The sequence below is a fragment of the Furipterus horrens genome, unplaced genomic scaffold, assembly GCF_987537825.1.
Source record: "Furipterus horrens unplaced genomic scaffold, mFurHor1.1.pri manual_scaffold_7, whole genome shotgun sequence".
NCBI classification, from domain to species: Eukaryota; Metazoa; Chordata; class Mammalia; order Chiroptera; family Furipteridae; genus Furipterus; species Furipterus horrens.
The window spans coordinates 44,197,850-44,223,901 of NW_028327177.1; the positions used below are offsets into that span (position 1 = coordinate 44,197,850).

At 40.3% G+C, this 26,052-nt stretch overlaps 1 pseudogene; it reads right to left on the bottom strand.

The window, feature by feature from the left end:
- Positions 1–24,677, bottom strand: part of LOC150004371 (nucleolar protein 10-like) — a 60,292-nt pseudogene extending 35,615 nt beyond the window's left edge.
- Positions 24,678–26,052: the final 1,375 nt, after the last annotated feature.

A 26,052-nucleotide genomic window follows, 5' to 3' on the forward strand; every position in this document is an offset into this window, starting at 1 on the left:
CTGGAAAAGACAGGTGTTTACAGGCAAGGCTGAATGCCAGGTATGTGGCTCAACTTCTGTGCCCTGAAGGGCAGACTGAAGGTCACCCTAAATGTTCCTTGCGTAAGTTCCAGCAAAGCAGAACTAAAGATCATAAGTGATCATTTGCTGCTCTTGTTGTGTTTATGCAAATGAACAGGATAAATTAAAAATGAACTTAATGCAGTCCCTTTAATGACAAGGAGGGTAATCTTAGGGAGAAAAATCACGATTCAAGGAAGATCACAATGCCCAGTGGTAGACTATTAAGTAGTGCAGCTAACCGTCTTTGAAGTTTCTTTTCATTTAAAATTTGTTTTCATTTGAAAGTTAAACTATGTCTGTGGCATTATCAAAGATGTTTAATTTACAGTCAAGAAGAATGTTAAATGCCTTGCAACTGGATGTCTTTCCGATAAGACAGTCCTACAGATTTAGAGACTTGTATGTGGGTTATGTTACATAAATTAACATGTGTTTTCTGTTTTCAAAGGGCATAAGCCTACGATCTCATTACCTGAGTGATTGTCTGTACGTATAGGCCTCACTTAATCCTGTCTGCATTGCTGCCTCCTGAGACTCAATGGTTTGGCTGAACTAAGTGGCTGGGTTGGTGAAGAACGGGGTGGTCTGTGGGCTTCACTTTAAAACTGGTTTCTCTTTTCTATCCTAATGGCTTGGACAGAAAGAGCCCAGAGGCCTGAGAGGGGGGAAACCTAAAATATTTCCCTCAGTCCAAACTAAGTATAATGGGCAAAAGGGTTTTGGACAGGTGAGATGTACCTGGCATACCTTCCTCCAAAGAAACCCTTCTTTTCCCTAATGTGGGACATTGAAAAATTAATACCTGTCTTTTGTCATCTAGTGGTTACGGATTGAATGATGTCCTTTAACCCTGTTGCCCCCGGAATACAACAAGGATGCCAGCCTGTTAAACCAAGCATGCCGTTGTCCAGAGACAGCCAACCAACCTGGAGTCTGCACAATCCTTCCCCTTGTGGGAAGTCCACCCTCCCCTCCACACTCCCACTCTTATTAGGGATGTCTTGACCCAAGGGGTAGGTAGGACGACGACCATGTCCAGCTTGAAGCAGCTAGAGGAGCTCGAGACCTTCGTCCATTGCCCTTTATAAGATTGTAAAGGGTCTTAAGTCTGAGAGGGAGGGATTGTTATTTTTTATTGTTAAAATATTTAACTAATTAATTAATTATTTTTAAAAAAAGAAGAAGAATATATGAAAGGGTGAGCCATGGGCATGGACTTGGGGAGGGTATTGTCGGGGAAGGGGGGTGCTGGGTGGAGGGGAGCAAAGGGGAAAAAATTGGGACTATTGTAACAATATAATCAATAAAATATACTTAAAAAAAAGAAAAAAAAAAAAGTCTATCTGCACCGCCGAGAATGGCTGTGCAGTCCGACTCGGGAGTGACACGGTATCTGTCTCCTCCCGTGTTGAATCGACATCTTACGATGACGCTGGAGTGTCCTCTCCAGTGAAGCTGAAGCTACAGAGCCTGGGCAGAGTGATATGGAGGGTCTGCTGTTGCCCATGCAGCAGACCCTCCCTCTCTTCGCAGCTGAAGGGTCCAAGGGAAAGACGGAGTCGATACAGCTTGGCTTCAGGTGCGCCGCAGGAGTTGCCGGTGTTGACTACAACGTCAAACCGCCTTAGGGACTCCGGTTCCGGATTTTCTGTCGGGGTTTACTCCCTTAGCCTTTCCCCTGAAGAGGTATGCCGCAAGGCAGCGGAGGTTTTTTGGGGTCAGAGTTTTCCTTCTCTGATGTGCCCTGACTGGAAGATCGAACCAGCGACACTTAGCTCGCAGGCCGACGCTCAATCCACTGAGCCAAACCAGCCAGGGACTCTGGGAATATAGCAGTGAACAAAACTGATATAAAAAAACCTCTGCCTTCTTATAGGTCATAGATTAATTGGGTAGAGTCAATACATATGATAAATAAATTTTATATCAATTAGTGATTTACCTTCACATCGCCTTTCCCAGTTCTGGGTGTCTGTGTCTTCTTTCTCTTATAAGGAAACTCGTTACTGGATTTAGGGCCCACCAAGTAATCCAAGATGATCTCATTTCAAGATTCATAATTTAAGATCCACCTTTCCAAAATGGCAACATTTGAATAAAGACCTGAAAGTGGTGAGAGAGGGAAGCATGCAGACTTCGGGGGCAGAGCACTCCAGTGGGGAGGGCAAGCGTGAAGGCCTTGCTTGTGTTGATCAAGAAATGAACAGGCCAGAGAGAACAGGTGGAAGCGATGAAGGCAGAGACAAGATCTGTTCAAACACGGTAGTGAGATGGGAATGATGATTGTTTGATGTACAGTGGTTGCTGCAGAAATGGTGGGAAATGGTTGGATTCTGAATACGGTTTTAAGATATCATGGACAGGATTTGCTTCCAAATCAGATGTGGGGGGTGAGAGGAAAAGAGGAGTCAAGGATGCCTTCCAAGTTTTTGACCTGAACCACTGGAAAAAAGAAAGTTGACGTTGACTGAAATGAGGAAGACTGGAGTGTCAGAAACTTAGCTGTGGACAGCTAAGTTGTAGAGCTCCAGATGTGGCAATGGCTTCTTGTCATCCAGATTCAGGCACACAGGCAGTGAGACATACCAGATTCATGGACAGGGGAGATCGGGGCTGGAGACTTCGGTCTGGACTCAGAACATAGAAAGGATGCTCAGCTATGAGACTGAGTGAAAGCCCGAGTGTGGAAAGGAGAGAGAAGTGGTCCAGGCACTGGGCTCTGGGTCATCACACTGCAACACTTCGAGGTCCAGGAAATGAGAGGAACCAAAGACATCTGAGAAGAGTCAGGTGGAAGTCAGACAGCATGGAAGGCAAATAAAGAAGGTGTTTGATTTTTCTGCTTGTCCTTTTACATCCTCAGATGCATCCTTCAATGTAGCTGTTCCTTTCTTTACATTGTTTCTTTAGTCTCCTGGTCTTCTTATTCTTATTGTCTTTCCTGTTTCATTAGCTCACATTGGGTGATCATACTAGAAGCAATTTGAGGTACAAAAAGTGGGATTTCAGACCCCCCATTTCATTCATCACTGATGTATTGGCCCCTCCACTAGCTCATATCCAAAGCTGGATGCTGTGGGCAGGGGTCCCTTCTGACCACCTGAAGGGGAGAAGAAAGGCTAAGCATAGTTCATGGATGGGTCAGCTTGGAATAAGGTATGAGCTAAGTCTGGACTGCTGAAAGTCAGCCAGGCTGGCCTTCAAAGACAGAGGTGAAGGGAAACCTAAGGGTCAGTGAGTTGGGTGTGCATCTAATCACCCACTTAGTGAGTAAGGAGAATCGCCCGAGGCACATGGATTCCTGAGCAGGGGCAGCTGGTTTAACTGGTAATCAGGGTCCTACAAGGAGAGAGACTGGCCCATCAGGGAGAAGCAGGTCTGGGGAAGAAGCAGGTGGATGGGCACCAAGTGTGCAGGGCTTGTTTCTCCTGTGAGAGCCTTCCAGACAGGAGCCACAAACAAGTACGGGACGGCTCACTCACCTGAAGTCAACCCGCCTCATCAGTGCCCACCCGGTCCTGGCCACATGGGTCAGCAGATGGAGGAGCCATGGCAGCAGAATTGGTGACAGTGTGTGTGAGCTCATCAGCGGGCCCCCCACTCGCCAAGGCTACTGCACTGCAAGTGTCCGACCAAGACCAGTGCTGAGCCCTGTATGGCACCACCCCACAAACGGCCTCTCAGGGGCAGGTGGAGCACATTGCACTGTGTGGAACTTGTGTCACAGTTCAATCCCTGCCCCTCCACCACCACTAATGCTGCCTCCTTCACTCCCTCACAGTGTCTTTCCTGAGAGCACCTCTCAATTAATGTCCTATTGCAAATACATATCTATCTTTGAGACATTCCTGGGAACCCTGGCCCAAGACAGGAAGAGATGTGAAAGGAAGAGGAAAAATAGAAAACAAAAGTGAACATCAGCTATGTCACTGACTGACATGCAGAATGCTGCCTCTTTTCTCTCTGCATCTCTGTATTATACATGTGCACATGCCATTTTTATTTCATTACACATTTTTCAGAACATCCACTAGGTGGAGAACTTGTATCAAGTTTGCCACAAATTATGAGGCCAGACAGTCCAGGGAGCTGTGTTTATTTATTTATACCATTATTGAAATGATGGGTCCTATCCGACAATGAAATGCTTCTATGGCTCTTCTTAGTGGCATAAGCTTTTCAGACATTATAGACCTGGAAATATTATAGAGAATTACATTTCTCTTGTGATTGACTGTTACTATGGATGTTTTTAGTAGAAAAAGATTTACTGTGTGAGGACAAGGCTAAAATTTCTGCATAATCATTTTTGTTGAACACTGCCTCTCGGTTAATTTATTATGATTTATATTCCAAGCTCCTTTACATTTGCAAGATGGTGTTTTTTTTAAATTTCTGGAAGTGAGTATTGATTGAAAGATAACTGCAGATTAAGAAAATAATTTTACTCATTAAAAGGCTTTATCCATGGATGTGCTTTTTACTTTCTTTTCACATGCACTGTTATTCTTGCTGATTGTTGAGAAAGTTTTATTGAGGTCACAGAATGTAGGTTAATAGAATTTAGTATACTGTGTTCTTGGTTGCTGCTCAGAGCAGCAGGAATGTGGCCCGAATTCAGCGGCCAGCTAGCCTGGCCACGGGAGGGAGCATTGCACTTGGAATTCTTGCTTGCTCCAGGTGTGGGAGCTTGTTGCCTGTAACCAGAATCAAGAGCCATGGAGAACATGGCTTTTTTTTTAATAAGTATATTGTATTGATTATGTTGTTACAGTAGTCTCAATTATTTTTCCCTTTGCTTCTCTCTTCCAAGTACCCCCCCCCTTCCCTCCAGCAATCCCACCCTCCTTTAGTTCATGTCCATGGGTCGTGCATATAGTTCTTTGCCTTCATCCTTTCCTATAGTTTTCTTAACTTCCCCCTGTCTGTTTTGTACCACCATTTATGCTTCTTAATCTCTGCACCATTTCCCCATTTCTCCTCCTTCCCTCTCCCAGCTGGTAACCCTCCAAATGATTCCGGTATCTATGATTCTGTTCCTATTCTGGTTTGCTTAGTTGAATTTTGTTTTTATTTTTTAAATTCAGTTGTTGATAGTTGTGAGCTTGTTGTCATTTTAATGTTCATAGTTTTGATCTTCTATTTTTTAAGTAAGTCCCTTTGACATTTCATATAATAATGGCTTGGTGATGATGAACTCCTTTAGCTTTACCTTATCTGGGAAGCACTTCATCTGCCCTTCCATTTTAAATGATAGCTTTGCTGGATAGAGTAATCTTGGTTGTAGGTCCTTGCTTTTCATCGCTTTGAGTACTTCTTGCCAGTCCCTTCTTGTCTGCAAAGTTTCTTTTGAAAAATCAGCTGATAGTCTTATAGGCACCGCTTTTTAGGTAACTCTCTGCTTTTCTCTTGCTGTTTTTAAGATTCTCTCTTTATCTTTCACCTTTGGCATTTTAATGATGATGTGTCTTGGTGTGGTCCTTTTTGAATCTAGCTTGTTTGGGACTCTCTGTGCTTCCTGGACTTGTATGTCTGTTTCCTTCACCAAATTTAGGGAGTTTTCCTTCCTTATTTTTTCACATAAGCTTTCCATTTCTTGCTTTTCCTCTTCTCCTTCTGGTACCCCTATGATTCAGATGTTGGTATGTTTAAAGTTGTCCTAGAGGTTTCTAAACCTCTCCTCATTTTTTTCAATTCTTGTTTCCTCATTCTGTTCTGGTTGCTGTTTTTTTCTTCCTTATGTTCCAAATCATTGATTTGAACCCTTGTTTCCTTCCATTCACCATTGGGTTTGTGTGAATTTTTCTTTGTTTCATTTAGCATAGCCTTCACTTCTTATGTATTTGGCGTACTGAGAACATGGCTTTTTAGATCCCATCCATGTGAGGATTCAGATTTTCTACATGATTGTTGGCCACACCCAACACACTCTTTAATTCTGGAGCTAGCTCCAGTTTGTCCTTTCTACAAAGCTGAGTAACATCTCTCATTTTGCTGAACCTGGCTTCATCGATACACAGTCCGGCACGTCCTCCCTGAAAAAGTCTAGACATGGTCTCTTTCTCTGGGTGTGTTTTAGAGTAGGAATTACCAAACTATGACCTGCTGGTCAAATGCAGCCCACTGCCTGACTTTTTACAGATGAACATTTTCAATCGATTTGATGATAGAAAATATTAACTTTGAACCACAATTAAGTAAAATATTGTCCTCCTCTCCCCCTGACAAATTCCATTCTTCTCATGAACAGACCTATATTGCAAAAATTGTACTCAATCATATTTTGAATTTTATCAATTAAAAATTGCAGGAATTTGTTTTCTTTCTTGTTATATAAGTATCTAGATAATATCTTTGATTTTGCCTCTTGACCTACAAAGCCTAAAATTTTTACCATCTGGTCTTTACCAAGAAAAAGTTTACTGACTCTTGCTTTAGAGGGTCTGTTAACTTTTTACACTTTCTAAAATTATATGTAAGATTGTGTGTGAAGCATGTGATTTTTTTCTGGAGACAGGGTACCTGGCTTTCTTTGATCTGAAAGGTGAATGTGATCACCAAAATGTTAAGAATCACCAGTCTCACTGGATGAAGGCTAATAATAATAATAATAATAACTCCTCTAAGTGTTATATGGGGCCAATGTATAAAGAATTATCAAAACATTGTCCATAAAGAATTCAAGAGAACTAAGTAGGAGTGAATTACATTGTTAAAAATTTGAGAGTGATTCTTCAGTTAAAATCACATTTACTATTTTTGCTGAAAATAATATAGGTACTGAGTAAGTTATTGTTTAATCAATGTTGTGCCATAATGTAAAAAAAAAAAAAAAAAATAAGTCTCCTCTTTTTTGATGCATTTAAGAAAGGCAGAGTGCTTGGAACTGAATAGGATTTTAGTTTGTGCTCATGACTGAATGACCCACATGAACACAATTAATGGTATATTTGAAAATGGGTTACTGTCAAATGCACATAGTAATTAGAGTTATGAAATCAGTTATTCTTAAGAATTTAAGCTAACTTAATCAGGACATTACCTACAAAGAGTGAGGTTAGAAATAGTGTTATTTGTCATTTCCTGCATTTTGTAGGGCCCACTCTGCCATAATGACAACAAGACGAAGGAATAATACCTTTGAGAACAAACAGAGGGGGGCAGAGAACCTTCTGAGAATTAATAGTGATTCCTTAGAATGCAAGCCCAATACTCTGGTGCCATTCAGTTAGAATTTCTGGCAGGCTGAGTCTATTTTGGCCTTTTCAGATCCTATCCATGTGAGGATTCAGATCTACTAAATGAATGTTGGCCATACTCAACACACCCTTCACTTTTGGAGCTGGCTCAAATTCATCCTTCCTACAAAGCTGGGCGGAGACACACGGCCTTTAGAATACCCATCATTGGAAAAAAATTAGGGGCAGAAAGGAAAACAGATGAGACCATTACCTGGAATCAAAGCCAGTATATTCTTGTCCAGCAACCTGGGAAAGGCTGTCTCAGAGGACGTACTTTTTTTTTTTTCCCAGTAGAACACTTGCTCTAGTTTATTAAAAGGAGTATTCGCACATCTCCTTTGATTGAGCTGTTTGTGTTGCTGTGAATTCTGGCAAATGTCTCCTAGGGCTTAGCTGAGTGGTTTGAGTACAACATCACCAGCTGTTCCAATTTAAGAAACTCTCACGAGATTGCGTGAAGAAAAAGAGTCTGCAGAGAGGCTCCAATGCTCTAATCTGAGTTCTGCTCTGTGAAGTTTTTCTAATCCTCTTGCACTCTGCTGTGGCTAGCAGTGTAGGGAAGGGCAGCAAGAGCAAAAACTGCAGGATCCAGATTTAATTCAATCCAGCAAACATTTACTCAGCACCTCCCAAGTGCCAGACACCGGGCCAGGTTCTGGGGATAGGAAGATTAATAGGACATGATTCTAGAACTCAAAGGGGTGATGGTTTACAGGCAGACAGGCACAACCACATGAATAATAAAACAGAAGAGGGGAGTAGAGGGAATTCATCACTGAAGGGATGGCATGAATGTGTCTTACCTGATAAAGAGATGTTAACAGGTAGAGAAGGGGCAGGTGGGCATTCGGGGCAGAGGAAGCAACATCAGCAAAGTTAAGAAGGTATCAAAGACTGTGGTATTTGGGGTGAAAGTTGAAAGGTTTTGTGTTAAAGAGAGGTGAGAGAAGAGACTCGAAGAGTGGATTGGAGCAAAACTGTTGATTCATTCATTTGATGTTGGAGACAGAACAGCGAAGAGGACCAAATCCCTATTCCTGTGGAGCTTACCTTTGGGGGTGAAAACAGATAAATACAAAAAACAGGCTGATTATATAGTGTGCATATTAGTTTGCTAGGGCTGCTATAACAAAATTCCGCAAAGCGGGTGGCTTGGACAACAGGAGTGTATTGTCTCTCAGTTCTGGAGACCAGAAGTCCAAGATCAGGTGCCAGCAGGGTTGGTTCCTTCTGAGGTCCTTGAGGGATAGTCTGTTGCAGGCCTCTCCCCTATCTTCTGGTGTTTGTTGTCTTGTAGAAGCATTGTTCTGATTTCTGCCTTCATCTTCACATGGCATTCTTCCCATGTCTCTGTGTCCAAATTCTCCCATTTAGTAAGGATGCTGGCCATATTGAATTAAGGCCAACCCTAATGACCTGATATGAACTGGGCCATCTGCAAAGACCCTTTTTCCAAAAAAGTTACATTCACAGGTACTGGGGATTAGAACTTTAACATGTGTTTTGGGGACATGTTTAAACTCATAAGCGTATGTCAGAGAGTGTAATAATGCTTCCAGCAAAATAATGCAGTGTAATTGTGTTGGGGAGGTCATCTATGTATGAGGCAGGGTAGGGGACAGTTGCAATTTTCAATAAGGTGGTTTAAGGTATGACTTACTGTGGAGGAGGCTTTTGAATAAAACCTGAAGGAGATGAGGGACTGAGTCTCTAGGCAGAGGAAGAAAACAGTGTGAAGGTGTTGAGTTAGAGTGTCTGGTGGATCTGAGGAGTGGGGAGGAGGCCAGTGGAGCTGGGTGAGATGAAGGCAATCGAAGGAGATGAGGTCACTGACCATGAGCTGTTGGGAAATGCAGTCTTACTGCCATCAGGAGGATTTTGATTATGGAGCCATTGGGCAGTTTTGAACAGAAGAGTGAGATGATCCAACCTGGGTTTTAGGGCTGCTGTGTTGAGAGGGTATGGGGGCAGATGCCAGGGTATTTCTGTGAAATGGGTTAGGAGAAGACTATAAGGGGCCAGGTGAGAGGCGGAGGTTGTTTGAACTCAGATGGTGAGAAATGTATGAATATTGAGTTTGAGCTACATTTGTTTGGCATGTGAAGGTGGAGATGAAGATGGAAGCTGAGGTCAGGCTCTGGAGTTAGATAGGCCTGAGCTCACAGAAACCTAAGCTGTTTCATCATTTTCATAGAGATAAAAGCCTCTCTTTTATGAAGTCATGGATTTACTTATGCAATAGGACACTTCAAGAGTGTTTTCAGTTATACATTTTCTGTATTCTTCAAGGATTAGCTCCATTTCTTTTCTTCCCCTAGTCTGAAGACACAGACATTCAATGATAAGAATCATGTAATGTGGACTCTCTCTCCTCTTAAGAATAGAGGACAGGCACAGAGGTAAGTAACTCAATATGATCTAGACATTCTGTTCTTGCTGTTTTGGGTCTGGTAAAATCTAGAGCAGCGACTTTCTTCATTGAGGTGGCAGGCTTTGCAATATGTATGTGATGGGGGCATGCTCTGCTAGGTCGCAAGGTAAAGACAAATCAGAGTGGCTCTGGGTTTGACATAACCTCATCCGCATCCACTTCTCCAATTTAATTGTGTGCCAAGTTCTGCATCCTTTTTTCTTCTTCCCTCTGTAACTGTCCTAGTTCAGGTCTGAATCTCTTCTTACCTAGGCTATTCCAATGGTTTCCTCAATGATCTTCCTACTTCTGATCTCTTTTCATTTCCTTCTAAACTATTCATAAATTTATTTCCAGAACATTCCCCATAAAATATGAAACTGACAATAGACATCATTTCCCACTCCCTCTTGAAACCCTTCAATGATGCACGTGGTCTTACAGAAGCCTGTGTTCTCTGTCCTGGCCCATGAAGCTATTCCTGCTCTGGCCCACATTCAGTTTTTCAACTTCACCCACCCCTGCTCTCAACCTCAGATTCCAGACCTTGTCCTCACTACGCTGGTGGCTTTCCTCCCAATCTTCCTGTCTCTGTGCCAAGAAGAAAACTTTCATCCAGAGCAACGATCATGATTTACTATCCACATTTTTATGTATATTGTTCACTCTTGTGGAATAGTCAAAGGGCCTGGATTTCTAAGATAGCAAGACCTGGATTAGAATTATGGCTCTGAAAATGATCAGCTATGTGACTTTGATCAGCGAGGTGACCTCTCTGAGACTCAATTTCCTCCTCTACACAATGGAAATAACAATATCCACCCTGCAGGGGTGTTGTCAAGGTAGAGACAGCTCAGCACCAAACTTAGAAGCATGCAGTGAGTGGTGACTATGATGAATAAATTTAAGTTTTGAGCTCTGGGGAGAAATTGTTTGGAGTTAGACTTCTAGGAGTTGTGAATATCTGTGGAAGCTGTGGGCAATTTACAATTTCCTGGGCAGCCTGTGTGGAGAAAGAGACAATGATTCAGGACAGAACATGCACGATTAATTGACATTAGGTTTTAATCTAACACACACTCACACCTCACCAGTTTAAATTCAACAAATTTAGGTTTTGTGACATTGTAGGCAAAACTGGGTTGCAACGGACTTCTGTGCTATTTATGAGAAAGTTAATAGGGAGAACATGATTCAGAGCTCCTAATGCGGGGCTGTTTAACCTACTTACACAAGTCACTTAAAATCATGTTGGAATCAGTTTAGCAAGATTCATTTATGTTGTGAAACCATGTTATTTTGAATGCTTTAGAAATGTAAAATTAGAATTTTGGAGCTAGAAAGGATATGGAAACCATTAGCATACGCCCCTTGTGTTTAAGATGAAAAGATAGAGGAATGAAAAGGTCAGCTGACTTATACAAGTCCACACAGAATAAATGACAAAACTGTGATGAGGATTCAGCCTTCTGACTCCTGAGAGTGTTTGAATATACTAGACATCAACTTGGCATTAAAAGTGATCAGTGCTTTTTTCCAGACTATACCTGGTTAGCCAATAGTGCTTTAAAAAAAAATTCTTGATGGCAGTTAAGGAAGTGTTATTTACAAATCATCATGTCATTCAGATTTACTCTTCCTTTATACCAATGTTACCAGTGAAGTTCTGGAATGGACTGTAGGGATTTGGCCAGTTTACTTGGGCAGAGTTGTGACAGGGAGAGCTGCACAATGGGTAAAATACTCATTGCTCTGAACAGATGGTCCTTATTTTTAAAAAATTGGTCTCCAAATACTCAATTTAACTTACTGGTCCTTAATAAGGACCATTGTGAGTTTAGATTTGTTGTGCAGAGTAGGTTTTTTGAATGCTGAAGTCTGGCTGGCTTAGCAACCTAGTCTCAGCTAAGATCAAAAGCATTTTATGAACAATAATAAAACATCTTCCTCTTGTGATCTGATAGTAGAGAACTCTGGTCAATGTATTTTTCAGGGTCATACCTTTTTAGCCTTTCTAACTGGCTGAAATATGAGTATGAACACATTCATCTCATTGGAGGTGTCCTGAGAAAAATGAGCTGACTGAGGCAAATGGTTTCAAAGGGTGAATAGTTGATGTAGGTCATTGTTGGCTATCACATTTTTTTTTTTTTTTTCGGCCAAGAGTGTATGGTCCCCAGAATCCCTGTTAGCTGACTTCAGGAGAATCTGAAAACAAGGCTATCTAGTGTGATTCATTTTCAAAAGGTCCACGTATTTGTTTGACTTAAAAATTTGTACCCTTAGTAACATTATTCCATGACATCAAGACAAAATAAATCAGTGTGTTAATTACTTGAATATTTACAGTAATAAGATAAATAACAGTAGAAAACAGCTGCAACTAATGGAAAGAAAACAAACAGAAGCCATCAGTAATATTCCACTGTGGAAAGTTATAAACGAGGCTGGACTTAAGAAATCGGTACAATAAGAAATTGGTAAAAATGGACACTGCTGACCTCTGTACACCATACAACTATAGTTAAACACTCCAGAGTTCTTTCTACTTGGGAATGAAGCAAATTATGTCTCACCCTTTACCATCTGAGATATCCACAGCTTTATCTTTTCTTCTTCTCCTTCTCTGCCTTCTTCTTGGACTTAATAATTGAGATGGGAATAGAACTGTAGATCAGACTTAAAAACTATATTAAGTAAAAATATTATATACTCTATATAGTATCTTTTACATATGATATATGCTATATATTTAGTTTAATTTAAATATTAAATTAAATACTCTTTATCTTTTTTGGTCAGAAACATAAAGAATATATAAAAGACAGTGTAATGAACCTACTGAATTCAGTTTTTTTACAGACTGACCCAGACTTTGGAACGTGGCTGGGTGGTTATGGGATGCTCAGATGCTCTGTGTCCAACTCTGAAGTTTATGATTTCTAACATGTCCCTGCTGTGGTTAATGAAGGGAAATCCAAGTCCTTCTCACTGAAATCTATTTTTCAGGCAAGATTGTAACTTTCAGGCAACAATGGAACTAAGTTATAAAAACTCATCTATCACTTCTAACACTTAAAAAATATACTGACATAGGTATGTCAAGGGACAAGGGACCCCAAAAACTCTAGTCAGTCCTTTACTTTTGGTAAAGCCAGGATAATGTCATGTTAAGCCACAAAGCAGTTCTTTGAAGCTGAGATATTTTTATAGCTTCCTCTGTTATTTCCTCCAGAAGATTGCAGAGTAGGACAACTACAGACATTTGCTCAGTTGCTTTCCAGGGCGTTTCCAGCCAGTGTCCAAGGAGATTGCTACCTGCATAACTCTCAGAATGAGAGTGTCAGGGCACAAGGAGCTCCTTCCCAGTGTCTGTCCTTATATCAAGTGTGTTACATGGGACATCCTATGCTTTGGCTCAAGTGCCAACTTCCCAGAAAGGCTGTCTTGGGTCACACTATCTAAAATAGTGTTCCCTGATGTTGTTCTTTTCTATTCCCTTAACCACTTTGTTTTTTCCCTAAACTTCTCTTAGCAGACATGATGCTATGTATGTTTTTGTTTCTTGTCTGTCTTTTCCACAAGAATGCATGCACCATTGGGGCAGAAATATTATTTTGCTCACTGCTCTATCTGCTTAGTCTACAACAGAGCTGGCATGTAGTAGGTGCTCAAAAAAAACCTTGTTAAATAAATGTTAGATAGACAGTATTGAGAGTAATTAATTGGATAGGAAAGTCAGGGAAGTTGTTAGAGGAAATATATTTGCACTAGGTCTTGAAGACTGAGCAGGTTTTGAACAAATAGGGAAGGTTGGAAATAATGATCCAAATGGGAATGGTAAATTCCATTTCCTGTGCAAAGATGTTGGGTTGATTTAGGTCACGTGGTTCTTTAAAGTGATGGCTAACAGTGAGGTGAAAAAAAATATGGTCATTGCATAGCTGAGATGGTTTTGAAAATATTTTCTGAAATATTCCTTCATGCAACTTCATCCCCAAAACAACCCTTTGAGGTTTCCCCACCATTGTAGATGGCAAGTGGTTAGGAAGGTTAAATAACTTGCTCTAGGTCACACAACTAATATGTGGATTTGAACCCAGTTTTCCCAGGTTTGATAAAAATATAATGAAATTTATGTGTAATTAGTAAATTGTTAGTGGCCACATTAAAAGTATGAAGAAACAAGTAAAATTAATTTAAATGATAAATTTTATATCTTTATTATTTTTAACTGATTATTGGGGTGACATGGGTTAATAAAATTATAAGTTTCAGGTATATACACTTTTACAATACTTCATTTGTATATTGTGTTGTGTGTTTACCACCCCAAGACAACTCTCCTTACATCACCACTTATCTCCCCTTTACCTTCTTCTACCTCTCCCCATTGAATAACATATTTTATTTAACCAATATATCTAAAATATTATTTCAACATATAATTAACATAAAGAAATTATTGAGATGATTTATATATTTTTTTCATATTGCCTTTGAAATCTGATACATATTTTACATTTAAATTATACCTCAATTTGCTCAATAGTCACATTTCAAGTGCACATTGGACATCAGCCACAGTGGACAGAGCAGATCTAAGCCCTTATTATAATCCCCCGATCTGGCACGATATTGATTGGTAATTGGGCTGTGCAAAGGACCGAAGTACATATTTTCACCCTTTTCCTGGGAAACTACAGATTCAGCACCTTGCTCTCAGTGTCCTCAGTTTTATTTATGGAAACCATGATAAGTCTATTTCTGGTTGTCATTTCTAGGACATCCCTATTTAACTGCATTTGTTCCCTAACCTTTGTTCACAGGAGACAAGACCGAGTTGATTACAAGAGGCAGACAACATTGCCTGTAGATGCCACTGAATATGATTATTATTTGTCTTCAAACTAGCTCCTGTCCTCAGAAACCCAGTAGCTCCCAGGCTTCTGAGGGCAGGAGCTCTCCAGTGTCCAGTGAATAATAAATGTGCAGCAAAGTCTTTGCTGGATGTTAAATGAAATATTTCCACAATAAACCTTGGCAACTATTTATTTCTTTTGGCTAATTACTTAGCTCATGCTAACTACCAGATATCCTAACAGGTTTCACCTGTAAAATTATTTATTCAACTTTGACACAGATTTCAGGACCCAATAAAACCACAAGAGAAATCTGTATAGAAGTCAATTTTCTATTCCTCTTGAGTTACCAGTTTTGCAAAATGGAAAGTTTTTAGAATAGTCTTCAAACATTTAATAAACAAGACCTAAGAACCCACTAAAAGGAATGTGATTTAGTTTACAAAATGATTCATAAAGTTCAGGATCCTTTTGTACTTCATGTTCCTCCTGTTTGGAGATTGTCCTTTGAACAATCACCCACAAGACTAAGGTCTTCATGAAAACAATAGACCTCGGCTGTCAGGACCTTGCCTCCTCTGGGTATTTATGCTGTATATTCCCCTTTAACAACCATGGTAGCTCAGGATGGGATATGCAGCTCATAGGAACAAAGGATTTCCTAACAGTGAGTTTTCACTCTTTTTTTTGTTGTTGCTTACATACCTGCAAGAAGTATAAATTTAATCTTGCAGACTTCTATTTGGTATTTCAGACACGTTCCCTATACATTCCCAAATGTCAGTTGTTCTCTCTGTACAACTTGCAATGGAATTTTTACTGGCACACAAGTGTAGATTCAACCTTTTTGCTTTTTCTTCTGATCTCTATCAGCAAAATGAGGTTTGGGATTTGATGGGGTCATGTCAGAATCAAACTCCCTTAATTCTCATTCTAACACAGTGTTCTATCTAGTTGAAAGGTCTTCTGCTCTCTCGACACTTATTTCTTCAACATGGGATGTATCAGAGAAGGAGTATTAGAGTCTTGGGTTTTAAACATCAATCTGGACTCTGGCAGTGATGGTTGACGTTGGCCTCTCTTTCACTGTCATGAATTCTTAACTGCAGTATGAGTTGGAAGTTATAATTTTTAAAAGTCTTCATCTAAAATGACTTTATAAAAAAAATCAAGTGTTGATTACATGTCCAGATTTAATTCATATTTTCAGCTTATATTATTGTTTCACCTTGTAAGACACATTTTACAGTAGCAGTTTTAAAGTATTACTCAATGTTTATAGTTCTGTGATTCACTTTTTCTAAGGAATAATACTGTTTTCTATTTTGTCACCATGTCTCCAGTATTTTTGGACCATTTTGGTGGCTTTGTTCTTGATTTTTTTTTTTTTTTTTGAGAAATAATTTTCCTATTTGGGAGCCTGGAAAAGGGCCTGCATTTTTCTCTCCTTAATGCCTTTACTGGCAAGAGTAGGATTATATTTACAATACTTGGACATTCAGGAGTGGAACTAAATGATATGATTTCCTTCTCCTAAGCCATAAACCAGAAATGATGTTGAAATTATTTATTATGGAAACAGTTTCATCATCCAAAATATCTGGCTCTAATAGTCCTATAATAAATGATACTGAGGTGATGGTAGGGCTGTAGGGATTGAATAGAAATTTGGCTCCAGGATTGATACCAGAATGAAACTGTTTTAGATACAAAACCCAGTTAGACGGCCAGTTCCTGTCTTTTCTATTTTACATCTTCCCAGGACCTTGTATTTAAGACATTTAAAATAAATAGGAATCTCTCTTGTTTTGCATAGATAAAGACAGACAGTGGGTGAAATGGGCCAAATACTGGAAAGCTGACATAAATTATCCCCAGACAGTTTAGTGGGTTTATAGTTTAAATATTAAACCCCACATAAGGGTCCTCAAGTCTCTGACTCTGAGCAACTGACTTGATGAAATTGAGGAGAGGGTGGTCTAATCAGATTGGCATAGCCCTGAGCTCTTTGCTGAGGAAGAAATATTCCTGTCAGCCAAAGCTGTTTCAAATAAATAGACAGCCCCTTGTGCCTGTGGAACTAGTCTAGTCTTTTGTTTTCTTTCAGGGTCAAAACACATTATCTGATCATCACCTTCTAATGGGATCTATTATATTACTGTGAAATTTTTACATTTGAGTTGTTAATATGCTCCTTTAATAAAACTATGTACTTTTTATTGGGTTTGAAAAGGGCCTATAGTTTTTCAAAGTTTGGATAGAAGCAAAATGCTTACTTTTCAGTTGAATATACCTAAATTGAAAAGGACTCAATAAAACTCCCATTCTTAGTCCCTGAAGATTAATAGAAGCATTTTTATTATAAGCCAATCACATGTTTTAAGTTCAATGAAGGAGTGGCCTTAACTGACAACTGACCTTTCTTTGCAAGTATGTCCAGAAAGAAGGACTTCAGAAACCAAAAATTTAATTTTTAATAGACCCCTCCCCCAACCTATAGTTGGCAGATAGCTAATAGATCTGAAAAGCAGATAAATTCAGCCAATCATTAGGGCCAATTGAATCAATTATCTTGGGGGCATTCAGTAAGTTATAACACTACTTAAAGTTGGGTGTTCAGTAGGTGCCTCAAGGAGCATGTTTTTTGGCAGGGGGAGGCTGAGATTTTGGTAATTTTTCATACAACAATGATTGTTTCCATGTCTGTTTGTTTATTTATTTTTTCATCACCATTTAGCACCCTGATATCCATATTTCAAGTAACAGAGCTTTGGGACTCACCTGCTCATTTTTCTATGTATTGGAGGAGAAAGTCTTGTTTGTGCTTCCTGTACTCCCAGCTCGCCTCAGTGCAACAGTGGCCTTCTTTTCTACAGGGGACCTTTTCTCGGTGTCTCAGCTCATATAAGAACCCGTTAACCTTACACCTCTCTCAGCTGACTCCAGAAGCATGTGTGGCAGCCTTTAAATGGCAACACAGAATCCTGCCACTTCTAACTACTTGTCAAGAAGGGTTCCTCTGATCCCAGGGCACTCTGAAGCAGTCTTCATGGAGGTGTGCTTGAGATCTATGCAGCTCATTTTCGAGAACCACTCATTTTTTTCTGCATCAAACCTAAACCATGTTGTCTTTGCTCTCCTACATAAAAGTTCCTTTACTGAACAACAGTTTATACAAAATGCCATAGGAATATTAAAAATTACCTTGTGAATACTCTTGTGTATACTATAAAAATATTGGTGAAAATATAGGGTACTAAATAAAGGCCTATCCATAGGAGACATTTCTCTCAGATTTTAGATACTGAGAATTCAGTCAATTTTGTGTATTATTTTACACTGGCTGATAGAAAGCTAAGAGCCAATTATTCAGGCCACCACAAGCAAGTGTACATATTTTTTTTGGCATGAGTTTTACATAATAATTTCATCTATAGCTTTATTATTTTTAAAGATTTTATTTATTTATTTTTAGAGAGAAGGGAAAGGAAAGAGAAAGAGAAGGAGAGAAATATCAATGTGCGAGAGAAATGGCTGCATCTTACACACCCTGAACTGGGGATCTGGCCCGCACCTACGCATGTGCCCTGAATAGGAATCAAACCCACTGAGCCACATCAGCCAGGGCTATGGCTTTATTTTTATCTTTCTACCATTATGTTTCTATAAACTCAGTTCCTATATATTATCTTGTTTCATTGTATATATTTTTGGACTTTAAATCCTTTGGAACTAGATACAGTACACATAAAGAAATAGCACAGAACTAATTACATTTTGAGGTGTTTTAGAACTAATTAAAGTGACTCCAGCATTCATAGAAGTGGGTGGGGCATTCAACAGCTTGGCAGGCAGACTTCTCAGTTATGAGATCGACTGCCATGGTATCACAGTGCTTCTGTTCAAGTCACCCTTATTTTACTTAGTAATGACTCAAAACACAAGAGTAGTGATGCTGGCAATTCAGATGTGCCAAAGAGAGGCCAGAAGGTACTTTCTCTAAGCGAAAAGGTGTGTATGTATAGGAAAAAACGTAGTATAAAAATGGTTCAGTATTATTGTGGTTTCAGGCAACCTCTAGGGGTCTTGGAACATATCCACTATGGATAAGCAGTGACTACAATAGAGGAAAGTGAGTATTTTTCCTGGTTTGTGCCATAAGGCATAAGCAGAGGAGATGGGAGGCAGTCTGGGTCTGAGAAAGAAAAGAAATACCACAAGAATAGAACTTAAGAGATTCAATTCTTATGTTTTAAAACCATTTTTGAAATGAGGCTAGGAGTCCTGTGCTAAGGAATGTAGTCCTAAATTTTGACTTCCCATTTTTTCTCACAAGCCTCGACCTCACTTTCTTTTTCTTATTTTTTTAATAATTTATTTATTTATTTGTTTGTTTGTTTACTTATTTTTTACTATTAGAGAGAGGGGAAAGGAGAAAGAGAAGGAGAGAAATATCTCTGTATGGTTGCTTCTCACTCGCGACCCCAACTGGGGACCTGACATGCAACCTAGTAATGTGCCCTAGCTGGGAATTGAACCAGCGACACTGGGCTCGCAGGCCAACACTCAATCCACTGAGCCACAGCAACCAGGGCCTCGACCTCACTTTCATTGATGGCAACGCTCACTCAGCTTCACTCTACCTTCTTCCCTCCTTCCTTTACTCTTCTCTGCCTTTTCTTTATTCTTTATTCTTTTTCTGTGACCTCATTTTTTCCCCCTTCTGCACAACACTTCAGGATCCCACACAAATACTGACAGTAGCCAAAGCATAAAGACGTCTCTCCTCCCTCGGTGCTGAGGATCACCTGGCAGTCTGAGCTCCAGTTCTTCTCGAGAGGGACTGGACTCGCATGCCTGAGTGTTTCCCTTAGCTGTCTTGGTGGTGGGAACAGTATTTCCCAGACTTGTCCCAGTAATTTGCCACTCTCAGGACCCAGGCCTCCCTGCCTGTGAAGTGGAGGGAGGCCCCCCCTACTTGTGCCGCCGTGGCCTTGGTCCCCACCCTGGGTAGCCTCCAAAGTCATCCTCCACCAGTGCCCCCATGATTGAGTCCCACGCTGGCCCGCATACCTAGTTCTTACACTTGGCAGGACAGTTCTACAAGGGCTCTCTGGCCAATGGGGACTTGAGGGTCATGCTGCTCTTTGCTTTCTCTCTCTCAGCCCTTGTCCCTGGGACTCAGGCACTACTTCATGAACTATGATGAATACTCACATCAGAACACAGATCTTTTTTCTTTTTTTCCCCATTAAAAAAAATTGTTATTCTATTACAGTTGTCCCAATTTTTAACCATTTGCCCTCTTCCACCCATCCCACTTCCAGCTCCCACAGTTGGTTTCCACACTGTTTTTCATGTCCATGGGTCATTCATACATGTTCTTTGTCTAGTCCCTTCCCCTTCTTTCCACCATTATCCCCCACCCCCTACTCCCCTTTGGTCACTTTCACTCTGTTCCATGTTTCCATGCCTCTGGTTCTATTTTGTTTATTAGTTTATTGAGCCCCCCAATCAGTTCTCTCTGATAGAAAAACTGCATCTCATGTTAAAGCTTTAAACACAGGCATATAAACCCATGCCTGGGACCTGTTTGAGCCAAAAATCAAAGCCACATGCAGATCCATCTTTTGAAACACCAAGAAGGATGCACTTCTGACCTTGTATTTGAGGACTGACATTAATACACTGACCATAATGTTCCATAGTATGAGGTCAGTCCAATCCTGGCTTTCATTATTTGTAATTTAATTTGCCAGTGTATTGTCCTGTGTGATAGTTAAGCTGTTAAGAATGCTTACAATTCTAGCAACCTGATGTATATGTCATGTATATTTTCTATAAGTTGTGCCTGAAGTTCAGCTTTTCAGAAAAGGAATCTGTTTATTGGTAATCATTTGCAAATGAGTCCCTGATGCCATATAAAGGACTTGGGCACATATTTTAATTTTAACTTCAGAGGGCAATGGGCAGAGGTTGAGAATGTCTACTAAATATTTTTAGCATCTGATATATTAAAGTTCTTGCTGAATTATTATAATATATCACTTACTTTCCGATGGTCCTGATTGATTCTCCTTTGAGAAAGTAATTAAGTTGTTACTAGCATTTGATGCTTATGATTTTTAAAATGTATTTTTTCATTACAATTTATTCCCTTATACTCTCTTCCACCTTTCCCCACACCTCTCCCCCCTTGCCCCTGCAATCACCTCACTGTTGTCAGTGTCCATGAGTTCTTAAAATTTTTGCTTGATCCCTCCACCCATCACCTCCAGGTCTGTCAGTCTGCTCTGTATCTATGAGTCTGTCTCTATTTTGTTTATTAGTCCAGTTTGTTCATTATATTCCATATATGAGTGAAATCATAAGGTATTTGTCTTTCTCTGACTGGCTTATTGCATGTAGCATAATATTTTCCAGGTCCACCCATGCTATCACAAAAGGTAAAATTTTATCCTTTTTTATGGCCAAGTAGTACTTCATTGTGTAAATGTCCCATAGTTGTTTTATCCGCTCATCTATGGATGGACACTTGGGCTACTTCCAAATGTTGGCAACTTTAAATAATGCTGCAATGAACATAGGGGTGCATATATATATTTTTGAATTAGTGTTGTGGGTTCCTTTGGATAAACTCCCACAAGTGAAATTGCTGGGTCATAAGGCAGTTCCATTTTTAGTTTTTTGAGGTATCTCCATACTGCTTTCCACAGTGTCTGCACCAGTCTGCATTCCCACCAACAGTGCAGAAGAGTTCCCCCTTTTCCACATCCTCACCAGCACTTGTTTGTTGACTTATTGCTGATAGCCTTTCTGACAGGTGCGAGGTGATATCTCATTGTGGTTTTAATTTGCATTTCTTTGATGATTAGTGACATTGAGCATCTTTTCATATTATTTTATTTTTACACTTTCAATATCAATCTCTGGTGATGATGGCCCTGTCTAGTTACTCATTACTCCAACACAAAGTCTAACACATTCAAAGCCTGGGGATGCTTCTATATCTGTAGCTAAACATGGCTTGTCAACATCACTGGGCACTCCCAGAAGCCAGACTTTCTCTAAGAGAGGGCACAAGACTATTTACTCTAATGACAATAGAGCTAAAGCAGTGACTGTTGGGGACACTGAGGGATACTATGGAACCTCATCCTTGGGATGTCTGGAAAAGCAATTGATATCTGTTTGGGCCATTCAAGTGACAACTTGCCTGAAAGTACAGCAATACAGTCATTCTGTAATGTCTTGGGCTTTTTTCAATGCTCTGTGACAATGAAACAGTTCTGATGTGTCATTATTACTTATATAATGGAAATCATTGAGTGTTTTTTGAAGAAAAAGACATAATAGTGGGGTATTAGTTGGTAATATATTGTCTCTAAAATTCTATCTAACTGTGCAGTTAACAATTTTTTTTGATAGTGGGAATTTGTCAGGAATTCCCTGCAGGTAGTTGTAATAAGTTTATCTTCAATAAGAAAACATTTATATATTTGATATAGTACAAATCCATTAATTGTAACTTAATGTTACATGGGATTTAGATGTCTCAGTATTCATATCATGTCCCTAAAAATATCATATTGGAATTCAAAGCTATATCCTATCCCAAAGGCTGACTTTTAAAAAGTAATTTATTGATTTTCTTTTTTTTTAGAGAGAGAGAGAGAGAGAGAGAGAGAGAGAGAGAGAGAGAGAGAGAGAGAGAGATTTATTGTTCCACTTATTTATGCACTCATTGGTTGTTTTCTTGTATGTGCCCTGACTGGGGATCGAACCTGCAACCTTAGTGTATCCAGACAATGCTCAATCCAACTGAGCCACCCGGCCAGGTAAAAAGTAATTTATAATCCCCACTGTTTATAGAGGACAGGGAAGGTTTTTTCTGGGCTCCAGAAAGTTCTTTGTTTGTTAAATATTGTGAAGATTATGTCTGAAGGTAGAAAATGGAGATGAAGCAAGGATAACTTTCTCCAGATGATAAAGTGGGGAGGAATTTGAGGTTGGGGGCAGGAATTCAGGAAGATAAAACATGAATCACTGATGTTACGTTAGGCCCTGGGAAGGGGAGGGTGGAGAAAAAGTACCCTCGGGTGGCCTGGTGGGAGGATTGAAGTTTGGAAATAGAACTGTTTAATGAAGAATTTTAAAGTCGTTTATTTTTCAGTATGGGCTTGATCTTTTTCCTCCATTACTCCTGTGAAATCTTCAGAAAAATTTCTATTGCTAACTAATGTTTTCAGTGTGAATACAATTTTTCTTGGACTTGTGAAGACTGCTGAGTTGAGAAATGATGTTGGCACAAAGCAAAATAGATGATGCAGGGGGTAAAGCTGATGATTGGACATGTCTCATCCGCAGGAGATGGAACCTGGTGCAGACATTAGAAAAGTTGCATTATGCTTATGGTATGAAAGGGGATTAGAAAAGAAACATTCAAGGAAAGAAGGAAAGACCGAGCGCATGACCATGGAATGATGGGCAAAGTTTAACACATATTCTGGGATGCATTCAAGGCCAGAATTAGGAGACACAGTTGTTAGATTGAAATAAATGTTTAGGGGGCATAGTCCATAGAGAAAGCCAGACAATTGATAGGAAGTTGGAGTTACTGTAGTTTGGTCTGTTAGTGACCAGGAGAAGCTGAGCTAGTTTCTACAAGTTACAATAATACAGGAGGTCTTAGCTTGTCAACATGCACCCTTTTTTCATGATTTTATTTATTTACTTTTAGAGAGAGGGGAAGGGAGGGAGAAAGAGAAAGAGAGAAAGGTCAGTGTGTGAGAGATACATGAGTTGGTTGCCTCTCACATGCCCCCAACTGGGGACCTGGCTTGCAAACCAGGCAGGTGCCCTAACTGGGAATTGAACCAATGACCTTTCAATTTGCAGGCCAGCACTCAAGGCACTGAGCCACACCAGCCAGGGCTCAACCCCCACTTTTTATTATTACTGAGCATAGGAAGCTAAAAGAGACCATGTAAATCTAGCAACCATGCACACACTGAGATAGCATACTAGGTGTTTCTGAAATATACAGTAGTTAAGTTTGTGTGATCTGTGTGTTATTGGATGGTGTAAAATGGGGAGAGGATATTCTAGTAAGCAGCAGGTACCAGATGCCTGAGAGGGACTGGAATTCAATCAATGGGGAAGTGCAGGCAAAGCTCTGGAGTTAGTTTTCTTCCTTAACATCACTAATTGCAAATTTCTTATTGCCTCTACTTCTGTAACAAAAGCATCCTTTCTTTAGATCAGTGATCTTTGGTCTTTCTGTCTTTTTAAAGTAAGGAAATGCCTTCTTCAAACAGACTCTTACATGGAATCCTAATTCATGAAACAGATAACAGTGGAGTCTTCTGACCGAAGTGGTGTTGGCGGTACCCACAGCCCTGAGCCCTGCCTCTTCAACTGCACTTTCTCCCTGGCCTGTCTTCCTGCCTCCCGCATGCCTCAACATCTTGTAAAATTTCTGGGCTCTGGGAATACTGTATGGTTTTTTAAATATAATTTTTAAAACTATAAAACAAAACAGCCCTAGCTAAGAGTCAGAAGAGGTTGAAACATGACTATGTACATTGATGGTGGAAGGCACAGTGGGTCCATTTGGCTGAGAAGTCGGGTGGGGACAGACGGACAGCAGGTTACACAGGTCTCAGTAGAAGCCATGGAGGCAGAAATAAAGTGTGCAGGTCCAGGAGCAGCAGCCAATATACTCCCTCTTCACTCAAAGAGGTAGGAGGTGGGTACTTAGCCCTTAACTCCCTGTTCCCTCTTCATCTGACTTCTCTTCAATGAAACCAGGTCTTGCCCTGGGCTCTGGACATATGCCCTCCCTGGACTCTTCCAAGTGGAAGACGGCCACACAGTGACTTATGGGGGAGACAGGCTCCTCCTCAAAGTCGTCACTGAGCTCCATGTAGATGGGTATGTCCTCACCTTCCTCAAGGAAGGCTCTTCCAAGATCTCCTGTGGATCTGTGATCCATTGTTGCTGCTTCCCTGTCTTGGAAGTGTGCTGGCCCAGGCTGACCCCTGGTTGCCTAGAACCTGGCTGGCTCTTGGCTTCCGCCAGCCAAGCCTCACATTTCTGCATGTCCAATGTCAGCCACTTGTTGTTGGTTAGTATTTCTTTGTGTGAAGATACTTCTTCAGTTAAAGTCTTCAGAATTGTATTTGTATATTCAGATATTTAAGAATTTCTACTTCCAATCCCTCAAAGGTCATACTGTGTAGTAGAAATGAATGTCATTACAAAGCAACTGTCTAAGAAGCTTATTTATAGGCTATGGTTTGACTTGCTGTTATTGTAATTAGTGTACTTAGTGATTCTGGCTCTGACTTAGTTTCTTTAGCCAAAGGATCACCTACACTAAGTTTTCCTGAACACACTGCAAGGCTTCAAGTCATTTTCTTGTTTGTTTTGTTGACTGTACCTGTTTTCTGTATTTAAAATATTTTCTCATGGACCTTGAACCAAACCTAACCCTAAGACAGTAACAAAAAATAGAGACTGTTACTCTGGTATTCTGGCAGTAAGTTTGTGTTGTGGTTTTTTCCAGTTGTCAAATCTTACAAGATATATTTTCAATTATAGTTCAACATGTTGAAGCATATTTCACTTAATTATGTTGGGTAATTATTTGTCATCAATTATGTCTGTGTGGCAGGCAAATTTCTAAGTCTGTTTTAACTTGATCAGTTCTCTGGTATTCAACTGTCACTTCTATAATCTCAACACGCTCTATGTTTTCTTAAAAATATTATCTGTCCAGTCAAGATGGCAGCATAGGTAAATGGCAGCACAACCACATCAACATTACAACTAAACTACAGAACAGCCATCATTCAGAACCACCTGAAATCTAGCTGAATGGAAGTTGTAAAACTATAGATTTAAAGAAGAAGCCACATTGATACTGGTAGGAGGGGTGGAGATGTGGAGCTGGCTGGTCCCACACCCATGTATGGCAGGTAAAAATAGGGAAGGATATCTCAGCATTAGAGGTCTCCCTGAGGAATGAGTGGTCCTAGTTCCACACCAGGCCCTACAACCCAGGGTTCGAGTGCCAGGAAGGTAAGTTCCCATAACTTCTGGCTGTAAAACCCAGCAGGGATTGTGGCTGATTGAAAGAGAGGGTTTCTGGAGTTCTAGGCAGTTCCTCTTAAAAGGTCAATGAATAGACTTCCTATACTTATGGGGACTCACTCCCTTTGAGTTTCAGCACTAGGGCAGTAGCTTGAAAAGCACCAGGGACACACAGGGAGGAACTGAATTGTCTGGCATAGGGTGAAAGCTGGGGTGGGGGGTCAGCATTCTCTCAGACAGAAGTGCTGGCAAAGGCCATTGCTCCTTTGCTAAGCCCTCTGTCTACAGAGCTGACAGTCAGCTCCATATTTCAGTCTTCATCAACCTGGCTATCATTGTTTTCCTCATCCTGGTGAATACCTGAGATCCCACTCCATCCAAA